This window comes from Hyperolius riggenbachi, chromosome 12 (assembly GCF_040937935.1).
Source record: "Hyperolius riggenbachi isolate aHypRig1 chromosome 12, aHypRig1.pri, whole genome shotgun sequence".
Lineage (NCBI taxonomy): Eukaryota > Metazoa > Chordata > Amphibia > Anura > Hyperoliidae > Hyperolius > Hyperolius riggenbachi.
Genome location: NC_090657.1, coordinates 176318833 through 176345942, shown reverse-complemented (window position 1 = coordinate 176345942; position 27110 = coordinate 176318833). Strand labels below are relative to the sequence as shown.

At 46.4% G+C, this 27110-nt stretch overlaps 1 protein-coding gene across 2 annotated transcripts in view; it reads left to right on the top strand.

Moving 5' to 3' along the window:
• Positions 1 to 27110, top strand: part of COL20A1 (collagen type XX alpha 1 chain) — a 298926-nt gene that overhangs the window by 20169 nt on the left and 251647 nt on the right. The window lies entirely within an intron of this gene.

Sequence of the window (27110 nt, the reverse complement as noted above, 5' to 3'; positions counted from 1 at the left end):
GCAATAGAGGTCCCATCATCCGAAACCCATCTGTCTCCTCTACGGTGCCGCCGCTTGCTCTGAACTTCCTGATTCTCAGATCAGACAGGAAGTAGGAAGTAGTAATAATAGTAGTAACAGAGCAGCGGCACTCTATAGGAGACAGATAGGCTCCGGATGACAGGACCTCTATTGCTTGGATCGCAATAGGTGAATGCATTGTGCACCTGCAGAGGAAAGCGGGCTGTTGCCCATAACAACCAGTACAGCGCCTGCACCGGTGTGTCCGGCATGTTACTGTGCACACAGCAGCTGCATCTTCCCATTCTAATATGGGGGGGAAGTGGGGGGCCCAAATCCGTTACTTTGCTTAGGGCTCCATTTAGCCTTAATCCGGCTCTGCTTGCGGCGATCATCGTTCTTGGTCGGTAATGGTCACAGAAAGCATCGGATGCTGAGGGAGGGAGAGACCGGGTCGGACAGAAAGTGTATATGTGTGTGTGTGTGTGTGTGTGTGTGCGTGCGTGCGTGCGTGTATGGGGGGGGGAGGGCAAGTGAAAAGGGGGGGGGGGGAAGCAAGTGAGAAAAGATCAGAGGAGAGGGAGAGAGGTTGAATATCTGGAAACGACTGGCAGCACTGGTGGCCTCCCTCCAGGCTCTACAAGTAGGGTGTTGTTGTTTTTTGTCTGTCCAAACATAGAATTGTCTATTAAAAGAACAGTTTGTTGCTGACATTATTGTCAGATCTGACAAGATTGGCTGCATGCTTGTTTCTGCTGTGATTCAGACACCATTGCAGCCACTTAGATCAGCAGGTCTGCTAGGCAACTGGTATTGTTTAAAAGAAAATAAATATGGCAGCCTCCATATCCCTCTCATTTTAGTTGTCCTTTAAGTGTATTAACAGAAAACAATGCATTAGCTTGCCTATTTTTCTCTATGTGCTTATAAAGCACAGTCAGTTTCCAACAGAGACTGGCAGATCTAGAAGTGTGAACATTTGCTACTTGTCACTGGATCAGTGCTCCCATGTGGCCAATCAGCCATGTAGCCGACGTCTGGGCAGTCTGTACTCCAGATGCAGTATGGTTTCCATGGTTGCAAAGTTTGTGGCGAAAAATGTATAGATCATTTAGGTGTGATAAGTAGTGATAAAGTTATTGGTGAATGATTGTACACAGCGCTGAAATGTGATAATTGCTCTGATTTTTAAGGGGAATAACCTTTAGAGAAAAAGTGTAGAGAAACCGAGAGCCCAATATAGTGTAGTATGTTAAAACATAAACGAAGTAAGGCAAATCAGTGAGAAGAATATACTCACAAACGTGGGTTACCACACAGGCAACCACTGTATAAGCAGGTGAGGAGATTAGACCTGTCCTCACTCAGGGCTAAGAAGTCGCTCTCTGTAGATGAGAAAAAGGGGTAGATCACCCCTCCACCAGGGATGGACACGATTTTGCAGTAGGAGAACAGAGGCACCAGCAGAATAAAAGTGGATAAAACCTTTAAAATTTGCTTGGAGGAAGTGGTGGACCTACCTCCATAAAGCAGACACAAAAGACAGAATTTCGGCAATAGCAGGTGTAGCGCCTCAGTGATAATAAACAGTGCTTTGATAATAAACAGCTGCTTTGATAATAAACAGTGACTATGTTAATTAACATAGTAGCGGCCGCTCTTGTGAAGTATCACGGTCACGATATTGCAAAGCATGACCCGGCATTTAAAGGAATGCTATGAAAGCAACGCGCGTAACTAAGGAAGGTGCGCTATGCTGCAAGAGCGAGCGTAGCGTTCAGCCTTGAATTTAGCTCGCATTGCTGTCATGGAGCGCGCACTGCTATAGAAGGGCAGCTTCATCTATCAGCCCCATTGTTTTGTAGGCCAAATCCGTGACTTAAAAGCAGTGGGTTGTGGGAGTTGCCACTGTGATGAGGCCCTCCTCCTGTTCTTGAGGTCCCCAACAGTGGCCAAATTCCAGTACCAGTTCCTTAGAAACTAGTAATCATTACAGTTACCAGTATCAGTGATTCACATAATGAGGATTATTGGAGTATTTCTTGCTGCCCCACCAAGACCTGGATGTCACCTGATCAGGGATTCGTGGGATAGTCACCTGCCTCATTTATTAACACAGTCACGTGGGGGCAGAGTTCCAACCACTGGCTGGTTAATGAGACTTACATTTTTCCATAGAGACTGATGAAATAATAATATGGCCACACTTCCTGTGTTGAGAGAACAACTGAGGTTAGTTACTGTTATCCTGCTCCCACCATTGTCCTATAATGGGGATCAGTGAATAATGGCACACAGCGCCTATGCATAAAAATGGCGCCGCATTAAAAAGATACGCTTATCGCTATTTATCGTTAGTACTGCATAATAATGGCGCACAGGGAAAAAAGAAGAAAAACGGCACACACTAACGTTATTTATCAATAGTGGCACACACTAACGTTATTTATCAATAGCGCCCTGCATAAGCCAAACTGCAGACGTTATTTAACTGCAAAACGGTGAATGGATTTAATGTAGCACTGTCAAGGTTAGGGTTAGGCACTGGGGGGGTCTTAGGGTTAGGCACCACCAGGGGGGGGGGGGGCTTAGGGTTAGGCACCACCAGGGGGGTCTTAGGGTTAGGCACCACCAGGGGGTCTTAGGGTTAGGCACCACCAGGGGGGGTCTTAGGGTTAGGCACCACCAGGGGGGGTCTTAGGGTTAGGCACCACCAGGGGGGGTCTTAGGGTTAGGCACCACCAGGGGGTGGTTAGGGTTAGGCACCACCAGGGGGGGTCTTAGGGTTAGGGATAGGTACAGGGAGGGTTCTGTGTGAGAGTAGGGTTAGGTATACAGTACAATATACACCACCAGGGGGTGGTTAGGGTTAGGCACCACCAGGGGGGTGGTTAGGCACCACCAGGGGGGGTTTATGGGTTAGGGATAGGTACAGAGAGGGTTCTGTGTGTTAATGCTAAATAACGATAAGGCTTTAACGCTAAATAACAATAAGGCTTTAACGTTAAATAGCGATAAGCGGCAAACGGATTAGCGGCAACACTGTATGCCATTATTCACAGGCGCCATTTTCAGATGGAAGCCTATAATGGCCAGCAGAGCAGCATGATAACATAAGCCATTAGGAGTAAGCCTCTAACAGCCACCACCAGGGATCATGGTAAGTATAGTCCTAGAAGCCAAAACAGGAATGTCAGCTGTACGTACTGAAGGAATGAACTCAGGTCTTCAACACATCTGTGACATCATTAGGACCATGCTTGGCAAACCTGGCCTATAGCATAGATTGCATTTTGTACTGAAAGTTTTCTCTGGTACTGGAAACTGGTTCCTGGTTGGCAACCAACATTCTTCCCCCTCCAATGCTGGCTTCAAATGTTGTGGCTCATCAACATGAACCAAGCAGCTAGACCTTGCTGAGCATCTTGTTCAACTCTGGACTACTATTCTTGTTGCCCACCTTGGAGCTTTGGTTGTCACATTTGATGTCGGATGGGTGCTAGTCCTCTAGTCCACTTTGGAACTTGAGATATCCCCACCAAACAAGGAATGGTTCCACTTGTTTTGCTGCATTCTCTATGATAGAAAGTGAATTTGAACGATCCAGTAGGATGTATGGGAGCACACCTAATGGCCGAGGGAAAGCGTACAAAGACAGGAACTCGGGGCATAGTTATCTCTCTACTGGAGACTGAGTCAACACATCCACTCTCCACCATCTACCAAAAACGGAAATGCCATTTTGGGATGACCCTTTCATTGCTCTCCGGGAATGGATTTCCGTCCAGTGCCCACTTATAGCCGAGATTCACCCTTCAGGAAAGAACAAGGACAGTTATGTCTTCTGGTGAACAATCGGAGGATTCATGGGCAAGACACAACTGGGCACACGCATTGTCACAGCTGGGTGCTTGTCCCATCTCAGAGGTCAGACTCTGTGTGACATACACAAGCCCCCCGACCCTTGTGCACACATAGCCCCCTGTTCCTGTAGACACAGCACAAGAATGCTCAGAAAAGCCATGCTGCGGTCTAACAGCAGCACAGAGATTGATGGAAAGCCAGCGGAAGTAAACAAGGGCTGTAAGAGGGCCTCTAAAAAAAGAAAGTCAAAAAAGACTCCAACGAGGATCTCCATAAACAGGAGCGCCAATGACTGCGTTTACCCGGCTTTATAAGTCATCGCTCATTTTACTTAACCACTTGCCGACCGCCCACTACCAATAGGTGGCTGCAAAGTGGCACCCCCAGGACCGCGTAATGGCGATCGGCGGTGGTACCTAGCGGACTGAGTAGCCGGGGCTCCGCCCACCCGCGACGTCAACCCGCTGGCCAATTAGCAGCGCTGGCGGGTTGTTAACCCCCGATCTGCCGCATACAAAGTGTATAATACACTTTGTTAAGCTAACAAAGTGTATTCTACAGGCTGCCTCCTGCCCTGGTGGTCCCAGTGATCGAGGGATCACCAGGGCAGGAGGCAGCCCCCCTAGTAAACACACACACACACACACTGATCCTGCCCCCCCTGCCCCCTGATCACCCACAGCACCCCTCAGACCCCCCCATCACCCCCTCAGACCACTGTTTGCACCCAATCACCCCCCTAATCGCCCATCAATCACTCCCTGTCACTATCTGTCAATGCTATATTTTAGATTAGGTCCTAAACGGCCCGCTGGGGGCTCCTGATCACCTCCCCCCACACCCTCACATTCTCCCCAGACCCCCCCCCCCCCCCCTGTGTACAGTATACATCTGATCACCTGTCAATCACCCCCTGTCACCACCTGTCACTGCCACCCATCAGATCAGACCCTAACCTGCCCCTTGCAGGCACCTGATCACCCGCCCACACCCTCAGATCGCCCGCAGACCCGCCCTCAGATCACCTCCCAAGTGCATTGTTTACATCTGATCACCCATCAATCACCTCGTCACCACCTGTCACTGCTACCCATCAGATCAGACCCTAATCTGCTCCTTGCGGACTCTTTCTTGCACCCTAGGTGCGCTAAGGGGCCCAAAGTCCTATGAGCACCTTTAGGCTTTACAGGGGTGCCTACAATTTAGCACCCCCCAAAATGCCAGGACAGTAAACACACCCCACAAATGACCCCATTTTGGAAAGTAATTCAGAGAGGGGCATGGTGAGTTCGTGGCATTTTTTTTCTGTCACAAGTTAGCAGAAATGGAAACTTTTTTTAATTTATTTTTTTTTGTCACAAAGTATCATTTTCCGCTAACTTGTGACTAAAAATAAAATCTTCTGTGAACTCACCATGCCTCTCAGTGACTACTTTGGGATGTCTTCTTTCCAAAATGGGGTCATTTGGGGGGTATTTATACTATCCTGGAATTCTAGCACCTCATGAAACATGGCAGGTGGTCAGAAAAGTCAGAGATGCTTCAAAATGGGAAAATGCACTTTTTGCACCATAGTTTGTAAACGCTATAACTTTTACCCAAACCAATAAATATACACTTATTGGATTTTTTTTTTTATCAAAGACATGTAGGACAATAAATTTGGACAAAAATGTATATAGAAATTTTACTTTATTTGAAAAATGTCAGCACAGAAAGTTAAAAAAATCATTTTTTTGACAAAATTCATGTCTTTTTTGATGAATATAATAAAAACTAAAAATCACAGCAGCAATCAAATAGCACCAAAGGAAAGCTTTATTAGTGACAAGAAAAGGAGGAAAATTCATTTAGGTGGTAGGTTGTATGACTGAGCAATAAACCATTAAAGCTGCAGTGGTCTGAATGGAAAAAAAGTGTCTGGTCCTTAAGGGGTTTTAAGACTGCAATCCTTAAGTGGTTAAAGAGTACCTGAGCTGAAGCTTGGGTACAAAATTAGATACTTGCCTATAGAGAGGGAAGCATCAGGATCCTATTGAAGATTCTCTCGCTCAGGGCAGTATCTAGGCTAAATTGCACCCAGGGCGAGGCTGTAAAAATTGTGATCCCTTCCCCCCCACCCCCGTGGACTCGCGAACCCTTACTCTTTAGTGACAGTCCCACAGCCACAGGTCACAAGTAGATCTTCCTACTTACTAGTGACCAGCCGCTCATCCAGGAGGAAGCGGGGATCAGGAGAACACACAGGCGATGAGAGCCCGGAAAGCCGACTCCTCTATGGGCGCCGCGCAGTGACAGCCTGCAGTACAGTACAGCTACAGGACATCAGGTGTCATCATGGGGTGGTGACGTGATAATGTCTCGAGGTCTGATGCAGGCAGCATAGGATAGTTAAGGAAGATGATCGTGCTGGTAATCTTCTTTCTTCTATTTTGCTGCACTGCGCATCACCAGCTCCCTAGCGGTTATGTCCTTCTGCCTGCGCCCCCTTATTCTACTTGCCAGTCTACGCCCAGGGCAGTCACCCTGACCGCACTGCCCAAGAAACGGCACTGCCCTCACTATTCTTGGTCCCCTGTGAATGAGCGCGCCTCCCCAGAAGATTAGCAACAATGCATGAATTATAAAGTTTATAATAAAGGTGCCAGTAGATGGACTATCAGATAGATCCTTCTCTGACCGGAAAGGGGTCTATTGCCCACTCTCACACTTTGCCACTGCGAGAACCCGTACCATGTGACACAGAAGCATGTAGGGACGTCATTGTTGTAAGTATTGTTGTGACAACAGTGTCACATGGTACAGGACCACTAGGAGATAATTCAAAAAGACGGCCAGACACAGGAGGAATTCAGGAGTTGCGCCAGGTGAGTATGCAACACTCACCACGGCCGCGGGGGGTAGACATACACTTGGAGGGGGGAAAGACTGTCCAAGGGTCAATTCTATCATCTGAAAATTGAACGCTGTCACCACCGCACACCCGATAGAGCCCTTGCGACCGAGATTTTCCAGCATCCTTTTGACCAATTTTGGCTGTATATAGCTATCAAATCGATCAGGTGGCCATGTTGCAACATCAATATCTGCCAGATTTGATCATTATGATATCGATGGCAACAATCCAGTAATGTATGGGCACCCTACATTAACCACTTTACCCCCGCGCGTACGTATTTCTCCGCCCCTTTTTCCATCCTTTAACAACCAGGGACGGAGAAATACGTACTTTCCGCGTTCCCGACGCTGTCCGCGCTTCCGCTCGTAAACACGCCGCCCGCCGCTAGTAAACACGCCGCCGCCCGCTCGCCCAGAGATCAATGAACGGGAAAATCCATTCCCGTTCGTTGATCTAAGCCCCGCAATGATCCGCTGCTCTCCTATGGGCAGCGCGATCATTGTGAGAAAAAACTCACGTGTCCAGCCTCCTTATACTTCCTCCAAGCTTCCGGAAGGAAGCTTGGAGGTCACATTAAAACAAAAAGTTACTGTGGCCATCTTGTGGCCAAATAGTAAACTACACCCTACACATTTTTCACATACAAATAAATGACTTTTACACATAAAATTAACTCATTACCTCCCACACTCCCCATTTTTTTTTTTTTTTTGTAATTAAAAAAAAATAAAAAAATTTACAATTAAAAAAAATACATAAATAGTTACCTTAGGGACTGAACTTTTTAAATATTTATGTCAAGAGGGTATAACACTGTTACTTTATAAACTATGGGCTTGTAATTAGGGATGGACGCAAAAATGAAAAAAATGCACCTTTATTTCCAAATAAAATATTGGCGCCAAACATTGTGATAGGGACATAATTTAAATGGTTTTATAACCGGGACAAAAGGGCAAATACATTTCATCGGTTTTAATTACAGTAGCATGCATTATTTAAAAACTATAATGGCCGAAAACAGGAAAAATGTGGGGAAAAAAATAATTATTTTTCAATTTTCCCATTAAAACACATTTAGAAAAAAATAATTCTTGGCATAATGTCCCACCTAAAGAAAGCCTAATTGGTGGCGGAAAAAACAAGATATAGTTCATTTCATTGCGATAAGTAATGATAAAGTTATAGACGAATGAATGGAAGGAGCGCTGAAAGGTGAAAATTGCTCTGGTGCTCAGGGGGTAAAACCCCTCAGTGGTGAAGTGGTTAAATTGCCATAGAACTAATCATTATTAGTATTTTTTTTTTATTTCACATAGTTAAAAATGGGGTCTTTCCACAATTTGTAGCCGGTAGGGATGATCAATGAGCAGGGCCGGCCCGCCCATGAGGCGGGGTGAAATGTTTGCCTCAGGCGGCGCTTCTGAGGGGGCGGCACCCGCCCGTCCGTGGGTGTGGAGTGCCGCCCGAGCTGGAGGGGATAGCGGGCAGGAAGGGGGTATTGGGGCTAGCGGCGGGGAGGGGGGTCGGACCCCCCCCTCCCTCGCCTGGGTCCCCCGTCCTCCGCTCCCCTCCAGCTAGTTATGCACGTTGGCTGCGGCTGTAAGAGGCAACGGGCGGGGATCACTCACCTCTTCCTCGTTCCAACGTGCGCTCCACTGACGTCACTTCCTGCGGCGTAGCACACCCACGGCTTTGGGCGCAGCGGCGATTTCTTTAAAGTTTGCCTCAGGCGGCAAATGGTCTAGGGCCGGGCCTGTCAATGAGATGCAAATATTTCTGGGTTTATGCAAATTTATGGACATTTTTAAAATGGAAATATATGCAGATTGAAAATGAACCAATCAATTTAAGCTTGGGTGGGACTTGACTGGTCCATTTTCAAGCTGCATATATTTCCATAAAAATATACATACATTTGCATAAACTCAGAAATACTTGCATCTCATTGATCATCCCTAGTAGGGCTGAGCTCTCGGATTCCGAATTTAGAACAATTAAGGAGCCTGCAGTTGCCGGTACTATATGGCGGGGGGAGGAGAGGCAGAAGGAGGGGACCCAGGTAAGGGGGAGAGGGGGTTCTGGCTCCCCTCCCTGCCGCTGTACCCGCTGCCCCTCCTTCTAGCGCTGCTTCCCATCCTGCTCTGCTGCGGAGGGGTTGTGGCAGGGGCGTAGCAATAGGGGGTGCAGCGGTAGCGACCGCATCGGGGCCCTTGGGCCAGAGGGGCCCCGAAGGGCCCTCCCTCAACTACAGTATTAATTCTCTATTGGTCCTGTGCTCATAATAATCACTTCTATATATACATTGAGTAGTGGTAATCATTAACAAGCTCTTCCCCATCCCCTTCTTGCACCTCTGACACTGTAGTTGCCATTGGCAGGTTTTGGTGCGCCGTATCAATTGTTATGTATAGAGTGCCTGGGGGGCCCCATTGTAAAACTCGCATCGGGGCCCACAGCTCCTTAGCTACGCCACTGGGTTGTGGCGACACCCCCTTGCTGTCAGTCACCCGGTGTGCCACGCCCCCCTGTGCTCTGGTAGGAAGGCCCCTGTGTGGGATCACTTTCCCTTTAACAAGCGGATCAATGGAGGTCCTCCACAGGTGAAAAGGGTATAGGGGTATATAGAACCCCTTACCCATTTGCACAAAGAGTTCAAAAATAGAAATAAAAACACGACAACGAAAAAAGTCCTTTTATTGTTCTAAATTAACCAGGGATACTTACCTTGCGATAATCCCACGCCAGTATCCTCAGAAGTGGTCCCACGCCAGTATCCTCTTAGGAGGTCTCACGCACCCGCCCAACTCCCGGGGCTGAATGGCTGTAGACAGCCTCTGCAATCTGTATTGCTAAAGCTGGAAACACTAAAATTGTTTTCTGAAACAAGAATTTTCGGCAAACAGTGCCACAAACAAAATGGCTGCTGGGGAATCCCCGTTCCCCAGAGGCCACCTCAGAGTGTCAGAATGATCATCATTTCACATGAATGCCTACATCAATGAATCCATCACCTGGACCCACCATCTATGTGAAAATGGCTGGTTTCGCCACTCTAGTGTGGCCTCCAGCGGCCATTTTGATTGCATCACTGTTTGCCGAAATTTCTTGTTTCAAAGGTTACATTTTCGTGTTCCCAGCCTCTGCTATACAGATGCAAAGGCTGACTGTGACCATTCAGTGGCGGGAGTTCATCGGTGTGGGAAGGTGGTGGGATATCCTAAGAGGATACTGGCGTGGGAACACTCCTGAGGATACTGGCGTGGGATTATCACAACAAGGTAAGTATCCCTGGTTAATCTAGAACAATAAAGTACTTTTTTTGTTATGTTTTTATTTCTTTTTAACTCTTTGTGAAAATGGGTAAGGGGTACTGTGTACCCCTATACTCATTTCTCCTGGGGAAGGGGCGGCCTCCGGGGATCCACTTGTTAAAGGGGACCCCAGGATGCCACCATGAACCCCCCCCCCCCCCCCAAGACGTCGGTGGCCCCCACCTCCTCCTAGGTCACCGGAAGTGGGGAAGAGCCCCTTGTCCATGGATTGGACAAGGGTTCTGGTGGAGAGGGGGAGGCTTGGCCGCCCCTCTCCTCCAGAGCCCCCCATACCATGGACCATGCGGGCTGGTATAGCTCAGGGTGCGAAGCCCCACATGGCCAGGACTCCACATTCTGGCTATCCCAGCCTGCATGGGGGACAAGGGGTTAAAGGGAAGGTTCAGGGACTAGCTAAAAAAAATAAAAATCCATTTCCACTTACCTGGGGCTTCCTCCAGCCCGTGGCAGGCAGGAGGTGCCCTCGGCGCCGCTCCGCAGGCTCCCGGTGGTCTCCGGTGGCCAACCTGACCTGGCCAGGCTGGCGGCCAGGTCGGGCCTCTTCTGCGCTCCATGGTGCGTTCCACGCCGGCGCGCTGACGTCATCGGACGTCCTCCGGGTTGTACTGCGCAGGCTCAGAACTACTGAGCCTGCGCAGTACAGCCCGGAGGACGTCCGATGACGTCAGCGCGCCGGCGTGGAACGCACCATGGAGCGCAGAAGAGGCCCGACCTGGCCGCCGGCCTGGCCAGGTCAAGTCGGCCACCGGAGACCACCGGGAGCCTGCGGAGCGGCGCCGAGGGCACCTCCTGCCTGCCACGGGCTGGAGGAAGCCCCAGGTAAGTGGAAATGGATTTTTATTTTTTTTAGCTAGTCCCTGAACCTTCCCTTTAAGGAGGCTTGGGAGGGGGGACCCCACGCTGTCTGTTTTCATGAAATGTATACAATATGTATACAGTACTCAGAATGCAGTAACCTGTACTGCAGCAGTGTCATTTTACACAGTTTAAAACCATTTTTCCTATGAAACTTTGAAATCGATTTGCTCAAAAACTATAAGGTCTTTTCACAACATTTTTTTTTTACCATGTTCCTACTCATCTGCTTAACATACATGCCAAATTTGGTGATGATAGCATATATGGGGATAGCATTATTTATTTATTTATTTAAGCATTTATATAGCGCCAACATATTACGCAGCGCTGTACAGAGTATATATTGTCTTGTCACTAACTGTCCCTCAGAGGGGCTCACAATCTAGTTCCTACCATAGTCATATGTCTATGCATGTATCGTGTAGTGCATGTATCATAGTCTAGGGCCAATTTAGGGGGAAGCCAATAAACGTATATGTATGTCTTTGGAGTGTGGGAGGAAACCGGAATGCCCGGAGGAAACTCACACAGACACGGGGAGAACATACAAACTCCTTGCAGATGTTGACCTTGCTGGGATTCGAACCAGGAACCCAGCGCTGCAAGGCAAAAGCGCTAACCACTATACCACCGTGCTGCCCATCTTTACAATTAACCGCCGAAGTTGGCACCATTTAATTCAGTAGAGATGCACTCGGAACATGAAAATTCGGAACACAAAATTCGAATGTACACCCAATTTCGGCGAAATTGGAATTCAGCTGTTCCGATCAGCCCTAAGAGCTGGTCCACACTAGGTCTGGAAACATATCCGTGACTGCGTTTTTCAAACCTGATGAAAAACGGAGTCCCGGATACTAATGTTGAAAATAGCAGCCAGCCTCACCCAAGTAGAAAACGGATCCGTCTGCGTTTGCAGGGATCCGTTTTCAAAACCTGAACGGAAGGTCCGGATCTGCTGCATTTTCACGCAACGGATCAGGACCACGGATACACGCAGGGGGTAGTGAAAGCAATGAGAAAACGCATCTCCAGCTCCACTGGCAAAAAACGGATGTTAAAACGGATAGCCTGAGCTTTATGATTGGCCCAAAAAAATCCTCCCACTCCTTCCTAATGATGGAGACGTTTTCTGTCAGGGAAAAACCTGAACGGAAACTGATGCAAAACTGATGCACTTTCATCAGTTTGCAGTACGGTGGGTACTTCCCCTGATCCGGACTGCAGGGTCCGTCCTGCAACTGTGTCTAGTGTGGACCTAGCCTAATTCCTAGTAGCCAGTTAAGAATTTTCAAAACTGAAGATAAGCTCTTTGGACACTAGATGTCCCCATAGCTCCCATGTACATGGCAAATTCCACTGCAGAAGATGCCTAGGGCTCTCTGACCACCAACTAGAGAGAATGCCCTGCATACATGTTTTCTGACACCATTCGGGCCATGCATGTAAGAAGTCGAGTCATTCCTTTCATTAGGGACAGTCAACAATGTGAAAATAATTCTGTCATTTATTTTGTAGATAAATCCAAACGATCCGCACCATCAAAATAGATTCTTTATTGTTGCTCAATTAAAATAATAAAATCCATATGCGGGTATGTACAAAGATGACGCACAGGCGTTTCGGGCCATATTTGGTCCTTTCTCAAATCATGACCAGCCCACAATGATCACCAAACAATCTCCAAATTGCTTTAAAGCCCCAAGGTGGACCACATAGATAGAGTGACCAGACGTCCCGGATTGCCCGGGACACGTCCCGGATTCGGGGGCCGCTGTCCCAGGCTTAATGAGGTCCCGGGAAACGTCCCGCTTTCAGCAGCGGGACGTCCCGGCCTCGGGACTCTGGCCACTCTCTCCTCAATGAACTGGCAGCGGCGTCTATAGACGCCGTGCCAGTTCATTGCCCGCAGCCCCGCTCCAGCCTCCTCTTCCGGTGTCTGTTTCCGACACCAGCAGGCGAGCAGGGCTACGGCAAGATGGCTGCCGGAGCCCTGTACTGGAGACCTATTTGTGTCACTAGTACAGGGCTTCGGGCGCCATCTTGCCGTAGCCCTGTCAGCGCAGGAGACCAGAGCAGGAGGAACAAGACGGTCCCGGGACGGAGCAGCGCGCCAGAGGCCGGACACTTCTGCCAGGTGAGTAAATGCTTTCTTTTCCAGGTGAAATGTTTGCCCGCATTGTTTCTTTTCCAGGTGAAATGTTTGCCCGCATTGTTTCTTTTCCAGGTGAAATGTTTGCCCGCATTGTTTCTTTTCCAGGTGAAATGTTTGCCCGCATTGTTTCTTTTCCAGGTGAAATGTTTGCCCGCATTGTTTCTTTTCCGGTGAAATGTTTGCCCGCATTGTTTCTTTTCTGGTGAAATGTTTGCCCGCATTGTTTCTTTTCTGGTGAAATGTTTGCCCGCATTGTTTCTTTTCTAGTGAAATGTTATTGTTTGCCCGCATTGTTTCTTTTCTGGCGAAATGTTTGCCTGCAGTGCGTTTCTTTTCTGGCGAAATGTTTGCCCGCAGTGCGTTTCTTTTCTGGCGAAATGTTTGCCGCATTGCGTTTCTTTTCTGGTGAAATGTTTGGCCGCAGTGCGTTTCTTTTCTGGTGAAATGTTTGCCCGCAGTGCGTTTCTTTTCTGGCGAAATGTTTGCCCGCATTGCGTTTCTTTTCTGGCGAAATGTTTGCCCGCAGTGCGTTTCTTTTCTGGCGAAATGTTTGCCCGCATTGCGTTTCTTTTCTGGTGAAATGTTTGGCCGCAGTGCGTTTCTTTTCTGGTGAAATGTTTGCCCGCAGTGCGTTTCTTTTCTGGTGAAATGTTTGCCCGCAGTGCGTTTCTTTTCTGGTGAAATGTTTGCCCGCAGTGCGTTTCTTTTCTGGTGAAATGTTTGCCCGCAGTGCGTTTCTTTTCTGGTGAAATGTTTGCCCGCAGTGCGTTTCTTTTCTGGTGAAATGTTTGCCCGCATTGCGTTTATTTTGTACTGACATGTTTGCCCGCATTGCGTTTTTTGTCTGGTGAAATGTTTGCCCGCATTGCGTTTATTTTGTACTAACATGTTGCCCGCATTGCGTTTATTTTGTACTGACATGTTTGCCCGCATTGCATTTATTTTATACTGACATGTTGCCTATTGCGTTTATTTTCTGGTGTCCGGGGTAACTGTTACTGCATTTATTATTTAATGGTCATAGATGGCTATGTTTGCTGCTTTGTGGTTACGGTATACTATTAGCATCACACAGTTTCTGCACACCCATGATACAAAGTCTCGTTTGTCCACATCATGGCATAAACACTGCTTTCTTATGCCTCGCTGTTACATCATTACGTTAGCTCCGCCCATACAATGTCATGGCCACGCCCATTTTTTCGGCGCGGCGCGCTGCGCGCGCCGCAGCCCCCCTCCCCCAGTCTTCGCCGCTGCGTGCTCCTCACTCCTTCCCACTTTTCGCCCCCCCCCCCCACGCCGCCCCCCCCCCGTCCCAGGTTGGACCCACAAAAATATGGTCACTCTAACATAGAGGACTGCAAAATTTGCATATATACATATTCATGTTATCCTCAGCCAATAAGATTTCATAGAATGGCAGAAATATTCACGCTCCACATCTCATGTACACATTGCCTATAGCATATAACATATAAAAGATCTCTTAATATGCTAAACAAGGACACTCACCATTATGTTACGCGTGTCGCACAACATTATGAGCGGACGTTGTAGGCATTGCTGCCATTGGTCACGATGATCCTGCTGCATTTAAGTCCTTTTCGCGTGTTGTGCGACACGCGTGACATAATGGTGAGTGTCCTTGTTTAGCATATTAAGAGATCTTTTATATGTTATATGCTATAGGCAATGTGTACATGAGATGTGGAGCGTGAATATTTCTGCCATTCTATGAAATCTTATTGGCTGAGGATAACATGAATATGTATATATGCTAATTTTGCAGTCCTCTATGTGGTCCACCTTGGGGCTTTAAAGCAATTTGGAGATTGTTTGGTGATCATTGTGGGCTGGTCATGATTTGAGAAAGGACCAAATATGGCCCGAAACGCCTGTGCGTCATCTTTGTACATACCCGCATATGGATTTTATTATTTTAATTGAGCAACAATAAAGAATCTATTTTGATGGTGCAGATCGTTTGGATTTATCTAACGTTACACTTGTGACTCCAGAGGAGATCCCGGCACATCACTTCATAACCATTGGTGCAGTAGCTTTCACCTGATTACGTCATTCATTTTGTATGCAGCTTTATGTGGCGTCGCCTGCAGAAGTTTTAGGCTCTTTCTCTAGACAGTTACTCCTATCTTAATGAGCTTGGAGATAATAAAAATAATTGTAACGTGTTTCACCACCTTTTTGCCTTTAGCACCTTTGTCTATAGTTTTCTTTCTAATCTCAATTTTCTCTTCTGCTTTTTACTTTTTAGTAAGGAGTACAACTTGGCTAAAGGTTGATGGGGAATGACCTAAGTTAGAGCATATGCTTGGTAAAAAAAAAATTAAATTAAAAAATAGATAAGGTTGGAGAGTGACGGCTATGTTGTAGCAGGGGATTCCAGTGGAGGGGTCAAGCACGTGAGAAATCTTGCACACGTGAATGCAAGGTGGTGATTCCAGAAGAGGACAAAAGAATGTCTTGTGCAGATCTAAAATTGCGATTGGGTTAATATCTAGAGACTAGTAAGAAGATGTATGATGGGGTGGGGGGGGGGGGGGGGGAGATTGTGGAGGGCTTCGTAGGTTAGGATTAAGGGCGCATTCACAGTGGGACGTTGCGGTTTAATGCGACGTTAAAGTCGCAACGTGTCTGCATTAAGAGGTAACGCACTGCAAAGCGAGTGAGTTACCACGACGCAACATTTTTCAACGCGACTAACGTCGCACTGTGAACGGCCCATAGGATTAGCATTGCAGTGCGGTAAGCTGCGTTATAAGACTGTGAATGCGACCTAAGAGTCTAAAATTGATCTTTTGGTTAATTAGCAGCCAATGATGAGCTTGACAGCACAGATGTCCTGGAACCCTAGACTTCACCCCCATGAAGCTACAAACCCCCCACTGCACCGCAAGTGTTCTGGCTGGCCCAGCTCTGACTTCTCCCTTACTTCACTTGCCCATCATAAGTAGCTACATGTGCCCCTTAGTATTAGGTAGCTAGAAGTATCCATAATATTAATTAGCTAGAGTTGCCCTCAAGTATTAGTTAGCTAGAGGAACATCAGTATTAGGTAGCTAGAGGAACGTCAGTATTAGGTAGCCAGAGGTACCCCCAGTGTTAAAGGGGCACTACAGCGAAACATTGTAAAATTTAAAATGTATGCAAACATAGACAAATAAGAAGTACATTTTTTCCAGAGCAAAATGAGCCATAAATTACTTTTCTCCTATGTCGCTGTCACTTACAGTAGGTAGTAGAAATCTGACATAAGTGAAAGGTTTTGGACTAGTCCATCTCTTCATAGGGAATTCTCAGCAATTCTTTTATTCTTTATAAAGATATTCCCTAAAAAGGATTCATACAAAGATGCTGGCCATCTTTTCCTGCTCCCTACACAGTTTTTTGGCAGTTGGACAGAGTAACTGCAATTCACTAATTGCTTTTGAAAATCAATATATCCCTGAGAATCCCCTATAAAGAGATGGACTAGTCCAAAACCTGTCACTTCCGTCAGATTTCTACAACCTACTGTAAGTGACAGCAACATAGTAGAAAAGTAATTTATGGCTCATTTTACTCTGGAAAAAATGTATTTCTTATTTGTATATGTTTGTACATATTTTACATTTTACATTTTTTCGCTGTAGTGCACGCGCGCTCCCGGCCGGCGGTTTGTTAGCCAGCGAATCAGTGAATCGGGCAACGGTGCCCGATCACTGATTCCTCTCCCCCGCAGAAAAAGCGACAGCTTCTCTCGGAAGCTACGCTTTTTCTGCTTCCTATGTCGCTCTAAGCGTACGTGGTACGCTTAGAGTGACGTCACAGTAAACAACTCATGGCTGCCATCTTGTGGCCAAAAAGTAAACTACATCTAAATGTTAAATAAAAATAAAAATACACATATATTTCCAAAAAATAATACAATTTCAATCCCACCCTCCCAAAAATGCCCACATAAAATGTTTAATTAAAAAAAACAAAAAAAACATTACAATAAAAAAAAACACAAATATTTACCTAAGGGTCTAAACTTTTTAAATATCTATGTAAAGATTAAATATTTCTTTTTTTTTTTAATTATAAGCTTGTAAATAGTGATGAATGCAAAACGGAAAAAATGCACTTTTATTTCCAAATAAAATATTGTCGCCATACATTGTGATAGGGACATAATTAAATGGTGTAATAACCGGGACAATGGGCATATACAATACGTGGGTTTTAATTATGGAGGCATGTATTATTTTAAAACTATAATTGCCGAAAAGTGAGAAATAATGATTTGTTTCCGTTTTTTTCTTATTCTTCCTTTTAAAATGCATTTACAGTAAAGTGGCTCTTAGTAAAATGTACCCCCCAAAGAAAGCCTAATTGGTGGCGGAAAAAACAAGATATAGATCAGTTCATTGTGATAAGTAGTAATAAAGTTATAGGCTAATGAATGGGAGGTGAACATTGTTCGGATGCATGAAGCGAAAAACGACTGAATGCGAACTGGTTAAGTAGCTAGAGGTGCCCCTGACTGAAGGGAGATTTTGTCAGTGGAATGTCTAGAGCAGGGTGAGTAACCTCTCATTTACACTCTCATCAGGACTCTGCATAGGGAAGGAGGGAGAGAGGTACTCAGGAAGGGGCGTGAGCTGCCTTTTCATAATCCGGTGCCTGTAGGCTTTTGCCTACAGTGCCTTGTGGTAAATCTGTCCCTGCATCTAATTCTAAGAGAACGTTGAGTTTGAAAAACTAGTTATCCTGTTATTTATGATATTTTCTTGGGGTGAAGAGTATGACAGGTGTAGTCCACCCATTTTAAGAATGCCTTTTCAGAATAAACTAAACTTTATCTCTTATTTCACTTGCTTTCTTCGGTGACCTATGAACCTGTATACACGGGACAATCGCCTTCATTCAGAATTCATAAGACTTAATTAATGAGCAGTGAGGTTACCGGCAGATCAGTCTGAATCTTTATCGGCTAGTTTACGTTTTCCTGCAGGAACTTCACAGTGTTAGAATTTCTTTTGAAGCCAGACATTGATTTGTTGGTTTAAGCACAAGGGTGTCAATAGGCACCTGATGCATTTTTCTGCTTGATGATGGATCTGGATTGAGATAGGAATTAGTCACATCGGACGTGTTGCCGGCATAAATTCGCCATACGCGTTTCATGGATTGAATCATGAAGAAGGTAATTTATTAATGGGCTCAGCTTCTACACGGACTGTTGTTATCCAGATCTGCAGCGGCAACGAGTCGTGGTTTGAGATGGTCAACGAGAGGCTCATTTTTCTTAGCTGGTGCAAAGTTTGCTGCAGTTTGTTTGAGATTTTGGATTTGGATTTGAGTAGCTAAAAATCATCGGGCCCCAAAGCAAAATTTTGGTTAGGCCCACCAAAAAATATACAAGGCACGTTGGTACCCCTTCCCATCTACCTTCCCACCACATATCAATTTTAGGTAGCCAGAGGTTCCAGCTAACATTAAGTAGCCCTCCAGTCATGATAGCCCCCCCCACCCTCCAGTATAGGCAGCCTGAAGTAGTAATCCCAAAGTATAGGTAGCCAGAAGTACCCCCCCCCCTGATGAAAAAATCCTTTGCCAATTGCCAGGGATACCTACACCGTTCTATTGCGGCTGTACAGCGATTCCTGGCAAAGGCAATGACATTTGTCTTTTCTGCATTTGCCGAGCCTATGTGTACAGTTGCGATACCGATGGGTGCGGATACATTCCATTTAACCACATTTAAAATCTGACAGTAATTTTTCACTATTAAGGGCCAAAAGCGAACAAAAGAGCGTACTAACATTTTTACTTCTATTTATGGTGTACTTCTCAGACAGCACACCTGTTTTGCCTCCGTCGGTCGTGCCCGGTCTAGTCTGTGTGGCTGGCACGGACTTTTTGTGGTCCAAAAAACAATTAGTGACCCGCACCGGCCGTTTAGTTAAAAAAGCAGGATTGTTTTTTGTACTTCTCTTTATGGAAAACCTTTGTTCTTGCTGTAGCACTCACCCCCTAAGGAGCGGCTGAAGATAGATTTGGGTTCCCTACCGTACCAGCTGCAACTCACTTCAGAAACTGGACCCAACAATAATCATAGTAAAACCACTAACAGTGCGGCTTTAATAATAGCATATGAAGCCTTGTTAGAGCGGAATTTAGATAAACAGCAAACACATAAACATCAAACATGCAATAATAAACTGAGTGTGGGATAAGTCTGTCTATCACTTTAAGTCCCTGTCTATCCACTGGCCAGTGGCTATATAAGTTCTATGATGGCCGGCGTTGGGGCCCTTTGAGAGCGCTCCGTCCCTTTAAAGAGGGCACTTGTAATCCACAGGGAATGAAGGCAAACTATATAAAACGTATTCCGAAAGAGAGGATAAAAAAAAAGGTTTCTCAATCCTGAGAGTCAGCAATAAATCCAGGAAAAGAAAAAGGGATCTCTGTGATGGCTCCTATAGAAACTGTAATCAATTCTCTGCTTTCAGTTAGAAATAAACATGGCCGTGAGGCCTCTCACCAAACCACTGCTGTCCACAGTCTCAGATGAACCTGGGTCAGAATGCAGGCAGATGGTCCACAAGTCCCTCTGTCCAGATGGATGTTCTCCTTCCCTCTCAGATGATGGAGGTATTCTTACCCGCAGCAATGTTTTTGTCCTGTGCCAACAGTCTGGCTGGAGGGGTTCAGTTCTGTGTCCTTCCCACACCACTCTCTTCCCTCTCCACACCCTGTTCCCCGTTCTCACGCCTCCCCCGGGAACCAAAAATCAGCTCTAAAAGTTCCACTCTGTTTAGGGGCAGGCAATGCATTTTGGAAAACAATGAAACAGCACCACCTAGGGGCTACACACTCCCCCCACTAAAAGTCTTTGGTCCCCAAAGATAGGTTGGTAAGTTACAAACTAACCAAACTTTTGAACTTAACCGTTATATGGGGCCAGATAACAATTTGTAATATATTCATTAGACAGAGGTACTTTCCACCATGGGATGTCAGGAGCAGAGTGAAGTGAGTCACAAACTGATACAGCAGCTTGGGGTATTTGAGCCTCTAGGTTCCTGCGAACAGTGGTGATAGCTTGTTCAGAGCTCTTCCCCATGAAGTCATAGGTCAGCCTTTTGGGGGGTTGAATTGCACGCTTTCCTCTTTGTTCCAGAGGTAAAGGTGGTTCAATTTCAGCCAATTGTTCTGCAACTTCAGTAGATGGAGGTGAAGGTACTGCTACCGAGGTATTAGGTCCCAGTTCTTGCTCAGACCCAGGTAGACTTTCTTCAGGTTCTTGATCACAACTTTGTGGCATGAACTCTGGAGCGTCAGCTCTCAATGGGCTAGAATGAGGTTCAGCTACAGTTAAAGGGTTTGTATCTGCATCTGTTGGCCACAACCACTGCGCTCCTAAGTAATATTCCCAATCATTGTCCTCATCTTCATCATCATCTTCCTCTATCAAAGGGGGTGGCGAAGATCGAGTTACTGGAGCTCTTCTAGGAAGAATTCGTTCTACTGGTTGTGACACTCGTACGGCTTCACTGAGTGGTAGAAGGTGGTTGCGGTGCCAAGTCTTCAGGGGACCAGTCTTTCCCTCAGGACGAATTTGGTACACAGGAAGACCAGGTAGTTGAGCACACACAATATAGGGCTGTGAGCTCCACCTATCACTGAGCTTATGTTGTCCACGAAGACCAAGATTTCTCAGAAGGACTCGATCACCTGGTTGCAGATGGTGGATTCTCACTCTTAGATCATAGCGTCTTTTATTCTGCTGTTCCCTACTACTGGATGCAATTTGGGCCTTCTCATAAGCAGTCTTGAGGTTTCGCCTAAGTCGATCAACATATCCCTTGTGGGACGTAATAGAGGTATCATCAGGTGAGATGCCAAAGGCTAAGTCCACAGGCAATCTGGCTTCCCTGCCAAACATCAATAAGTAAGGGGAGTGCCCAGTAGAATCATGCTTTGTACTATTGTATGCATGAACCACAGCAGATTGATATATGACGACTCCAGTGCTGTTTCTTTTCTGAAGGTAATGTCCCTAGCATATCTAGGAGTGTCCGATTAAATCTTTCTGGCTGAGGGTCCCCTTGAGGGTGGTATGGGGTAGTTCTTGATTTCTTCACACCCAACATACTCAGTAACTCTTTGATGAGTTTGCTTTCAAAGTCTCTGCCCTGATCTGAATGTAACTTTTGAGGCAGGCCATAGTGAACAAAGAATTTCTCTATCAGGACTTTGGCTACGGTAGATGCTTTCTGGTCTTTGGTAGGGAAGGCTTGGGCATAGCGGGTGAAATGGTCGGTCACCACTAGAACATTTCCCTGTCCGCTAGAGTCCGGTTCCAAACACAGAAAGTCCATGCACACCAGTTCCATGGGACTTTGACTCTGTAAATGGCCCATTGGGGCAGCTCTGGAAGATAGGGTCTTCCTCTGTATGCATCTCAGGCAGGAATGACAGTAGCTTTCGACCTCAGCTTTCATGCAGGGCCAATAGAAACGGTCTCTGACTAGATGAAAAGTCCTTTCTGCTCCAAGATGGCCATGTTCATCATGTAGGGCTCCCAACACTGTAGTTCTGTGTTTCTTTGGAAGGAGCAACTGCCACTTTTCCTGTATGTCATCTACAGGTGCTTGTCTATAAATCAGTCCATTTCTAAGCTGAAGTCTGTTATATTCCTTGTAGACTAATTTTGCCTCCTCTGGAACTTCAGTTTGTAAGAGTAATGGTTGCTGGCTTTCTAATGCTTTCAATGTCAGTCGGCAAAGAGGGTCTTCTAATTGATCTCTCCTTAAATCTTGTCTGCTGAGGATGGGCAGACCTCCCTTCTTTACTTGAGTCAGATTGCAGTAGAAATCAGGGACTCCTGCAGCACTTACTCCAACAGCTCCTGCCCCTGCAGCTCCTCTGACCCTATGTTCCACCCCTTGACACAGGGCTTGGATCCCTTCTGGGGTCAATCGTATCCACTCTTCTTCAGATACCTCTGTATTGTAGGGTCTCCTAGACAGTGCATCAGCATCTCTGTTCCCAACCCCTGGACGATACTTCAGGCTGAACCGAAATCCAGCCAAGGCTGCCAACCACCGGTGACCTGTTGCATCTAGCTTGGCGGTTGTGAGAAGGTAGGTGAGTGGGTTGTTGTCTGTCTTGACTTCGAATTCAGCACCATACAAATAGTCCTTCAATTTCTCAACTACTGCCCACTTCAAGGCCAGGAACTCAAGTTTGTGGGTAGGGTAGTTTTTCTCTGATGGGGAGAGGCTTCGGCTCACATAAGCCACTGGTCTCAATTGTCCATCATGTTCTTGGTACAACACTCCACCGATCCCCTCTCGGCTAGCGTCAACATGTAGTTCATAGGGGCGAGCTGGATCAGCATAGGCTAAGACTGGTGCATGTGTCAAACCCCACTTTAACTTCTCAAAGGCTTGCTCACATTCATAAGTCCATTCGTCTTCAATAGCCTCTTTTGACTTCCGAGGTCCTTTGGCTGATTGGCTATGATTAGGTGGCTTAGAGTCATCTTCTTCACCATCATTTTTCAAGAGCTCATTGAGAGGTCGGGCAATCTTAGCAAATCCTTCTACGAATCTTCTATAGTATGAACAGAATCCCAGGAAGGATCTTAGCTCTGATACAGTTTTCGGTCTTGGCCAGGTTGTCACTGCTTCAAGTTTCCTGGGGTCAGTGGCCACCCCTTCAGCAGAAACTACATGCCCCAGGTAAGTAACAGAAGGCATGCAGAACTGGCACTTTTCCAAGGATAACTTCAGCCCCTCTTCCCAAAGCCGGTCTAGCACTTTTTCTAAACGTTCTTCATGCTCTTCTAGAGTTCTTCCAAATACAATTATATCATCCAAGTACACCAAAACTTCCACTAGGTGCATGTCACCCACTGTTCTTTCCATCAGACGCTGAAATGTAGCTGGAGCTCCAGTCAGGCCTTGAGGCATTCGGTTAAACTCAAAGAACCCAATGGGACAGATGAAAGCAGTTTTTTCTTTGTCTTCAGGATGCATGGGGATCTGATGGTAACCACTTCGAAGGTCCAAGACACTGAACCACTTGGCCCCTGAAAGGCAGTGCAATGCATCTTCTATGCGTGGTGTGGTATACTGGTCGGGAATGGTTCTTCGGTTTAGAGTGCGGTAGTCGATACACAGTCTGATTGACCCATTTTTCTTTCGCACCACCACAATGGGGGAGGCATAAGGACTCCTTGATTCTCTAATTATTCCTGTTCTTTTCAGTTCTGCAATCTGCTGTCTCAAGTCTTCTAAGTCACCAAACGGGATCCGACGTGATCTTTCTCGGAAGGGCTTGTCATCTTGCAGACGAATCCGATGTTGGGTACTCTTGGCACAACCCACATCAAACTCATTTTTGGAAAATAGCTCCTGTTTTCTCAGTAACAGGTCCTGAAGACTCTTCTTCCATTCAGTGGGTGCAGGAGAATTTTCTGGGTAGAAGCATTCTGTGGAAAGCCTATCTGCTGCTCCCCCCACTAAAACAGATGGTGAAACAGGGGTGGCTGAATTCACTTGTCCAAGCAGCATTTGGGAATTAAGTTTCACTGGGGAATCAGTAGTGTTACGAAGGCTTACAGGAACTCTTCCTTTAGTTCGCTGCAAATCTTTAGTTGGGACTACTTCAGGCACTAGCTGTAATCCAGTTTCTTCTCCCTTTTTTCGATCTGCTTCTAACATAATATAGGGCCCTGGCTGTTTCCAACTCAGCCGTACTTCAGCCCTGAGACAGGCTACTTCACCAGGTTGCAGAACTCTCTCTTCCTTACCAAGCAGCCATAACTTCCCCACTCCCTCAGCTGGAGCTTCCTGTTCCTGGATCAGACCTTGGTATATGGGCCGCAGCAATGGGTGTAATTCTCCCTCAGCTGGAGGAGCCTCGCGGGACAGTAATGGTTCTAGCATTCTCCTCACTAGATGTGTGTTTGTTCCCACTATCATGGAGCTCCTATCAGACCCTGGGGGTCGAGAGCACACAATCGCAAGGGCATCAAATGTTCCAGACTGTCCGAAGATCAATGGATCAGCTGATATCTTGATCTGAAGATAACCATCATAGGGAAACTTCTTAGCACTAAGACCCCAGATTTCAAGATCTTCCAGCTTCTGCAAAGGCAAGTGTTTTAAATGCTTATCATAGAAGTCTTTGTACAAAAGGGTCACTTGTGCACCTGAGTCAAGGAGGGCTTTGGTGTAAATTCCTTCAACCTGAACAGGTATCACTGGTGATGGTCCTATTAGCTCAGCTGGGAATCTCCTGGAAACACTTGGGGCAGCGGGTCCTGCAGGTTTAGCATGTATCCTTCTCTTTCTTCTGACCCGTTTGTAGCAAGGTATCTCACAAGGTATTTTGGATTGTAGTGTATTTCTTTCCTGTTGAATGGAGTCAGACACAGAGGCAGGGGTTTTAAAATCTCCCTTTACTTTGTTCCTAATTTTAGGGATGGAGCGGACAGAGGAAGGTGGGCACCCGGGTGGCTCCTTCACCGAGGCCCTCTGTAGTTTCCCTGTGGCTTTCCAGGGCATCCTTGGTTCTTGTTGTACTTTAACCCAACCTCTTCTTTTATCCCAAAGGGACTTGAGCAAGTGCTTTTATAATGTCCTAGCCCTCCACAGTTGTAACAGATTCCTGGACTAGCTGGCTTCTTTAAACCAAGGGAAGACACATCCTTTGTTTGCTCTAATACATCCTCTTTCATCTGATCTTGATGTTTGACGGTCAACTGGGTCAGCATGTGCATCATTTGGGACATTTGAGATTTAAGAGTGTCTATTTCGGAATGGACATCATCAGCAGCACCCACTACTGCAACTTCAGCTGATCTTCGTGCATTGCCTTGTTCTCTGTCTTTAGCTTCTAACATAGCTTCTTCCTCTCTCACTGTCCTTATCAACTCAGGATAATGTAGTTCCTCATAATCTTTACTTGTCCTAAGTTGGAGCATGATGGGGTCTAAAGGCTGCGCCCCTCTCAAGACCTGTCGAACTCTAATCTTGTCCACCGTGCTTGGGACTAAGCCTTTCTTGAGTAGTATTTGGTGCAGGATCTTATCCAGCCGTCCCATATATGAAGACAATTTTTCTCCTTTCTTCTGATAAGTGTGTTCAAATTGATACAGAAGGTCTGAGATCTTTTCTGTTCTCCCAAATACATCTTGTAGAATACTGAGATAGTCATAGGCTGTGCATTCAGGCTGACTGAGTTTTAGATTTCTCACTGCATCAGAAGCAGCTCCTCTCAAACTTTCAGCAATTCTTTGTTTCTTTTGCGCCTCAGGCACATCCCACTCATCCAGCCCCTGCATAGCCCGGTCCATCCACCCCTCAAAGTCTTCTTCTCCAGATGGGACAGGTGTTTTCCCTGAAAAAAAACGCAGCTTTCTATAGCCATATCCTGTTGGGGCATCAGGGACCTTCAGGCAGCGCTCCATGACTTTCTCAAATTTTTCAAAGAAGTTTGCTTGTGAGTCTGTGCTAGGTGCAGACATGCTAGGGGCTAAAACATTTGGTGGGCGTGCCTGTGTTGTATCAACTTTGCTTGCTTGTGAACCTGGGTGGCATTTAGGGGTTATGATATCAGCTTCTAAACCATCAGACAGCAGTATTTTCTGAGCCTGAAAGCAAATGGGTACTTCATCTCGCCACTCTAACAGTGCATAAGTCCGAGGCCCTTCAGAGTCCTCTGTACAGTCCAGAACATAACCTCTGCTTTCAGGCGAAAGTGCTGTGACCACGTGGCGAATGCGGGCTGCAGACCATTCATTTCCTGGAAGGCTAAGTATAATGCACAGTTCTGGCCTAGCTTTCTGATGGTCACACCACTTGGTAGCAGCTTCTGGGTCCATTCTGCCTTCGCTCATTTTCTCTGGCAGAGGGGTAGGAAATCCAAGGACGAGCCCCCACGTGTAGCACTCACCCCCTAAGGAGCGGCTGAAGATAGATTTGGGTTCCCTACCGTACCAGCTGCAACTCACTTCAGAAACTGGACCCAACAATAATCATAGTAAAACCACTAACAGTGCGGCTTTAATAATAGCATATGAAGCCTTGTTAGAGCGGAATTTAGATAAACAGCAAACACATAAACATCAAACATGCAATAATAAACTGAGTGTGGGATAAGTCTGTCTATCACTTTAAGTCCCTGTCTATCCACTGGCCAGTGGCTATATAAGTTCTATGATGGCCGGCGTTGGGGCCCTTTGAGAGCGCTCCGTCCCTTTAAAGAGGGCACTTGTAATCCACAGGGAATGAAGGCAAACTATATAAAACGTATTCCGAAAGAGAGGATAAAAAAAAAGGTTTCTCAATCCTGAGAGTCAGCAATAAATCCAGGAAAAGAAAAAGGGATCTCTGTGATGGCTCCTATAGAAACTGTAATCAATTCTCTGCTTTCAGTTAGAAATAAACATGGCCGTGAGGCCTCTCACCAAACCACTGCTGTCCACAGTCTCAGATGAACCTGGGTCAGAATGCAGGCAGATGGTCCACAAGTCCCTCTGTCCAGATGGATGTTCTCCTTCCCTCTCAGATGATGGAGGTATTCTTACCCGCAGCAATGTTTTTGTCCTGTGCCAACAGTCTGGCTGGAGGGGTTCAGTTCTGTGTCCTTCCCACACCACTCTCTTCCCTCTCCACACCCTGTTCCCCGTTCTCACGCCTCCCCCGGGAACCAAAAATCAGCTCTAAAAGTTCCACTCTGTTTAGGGGCAGGCAATGCATTTTGGAAAACAATGAAACAGCACCACCTAGGGGCTACATTGCCTAACATGGCTTCTTGGTGAGAGTTGGCTGCTGATCTCGCCCCCGAGACCAAACTTGAAAATTTTGCTCGCTCACCCCAACCATGGACAAGTTCGAAAAGTAAAGGATCTCGCTTCTCTGCAGTAAAAGTGTCTCTGCTCTTCTCTGTGTGTATAGTGCTGTCCCTTATGAGGCACATCTATTGTCGGGATGTC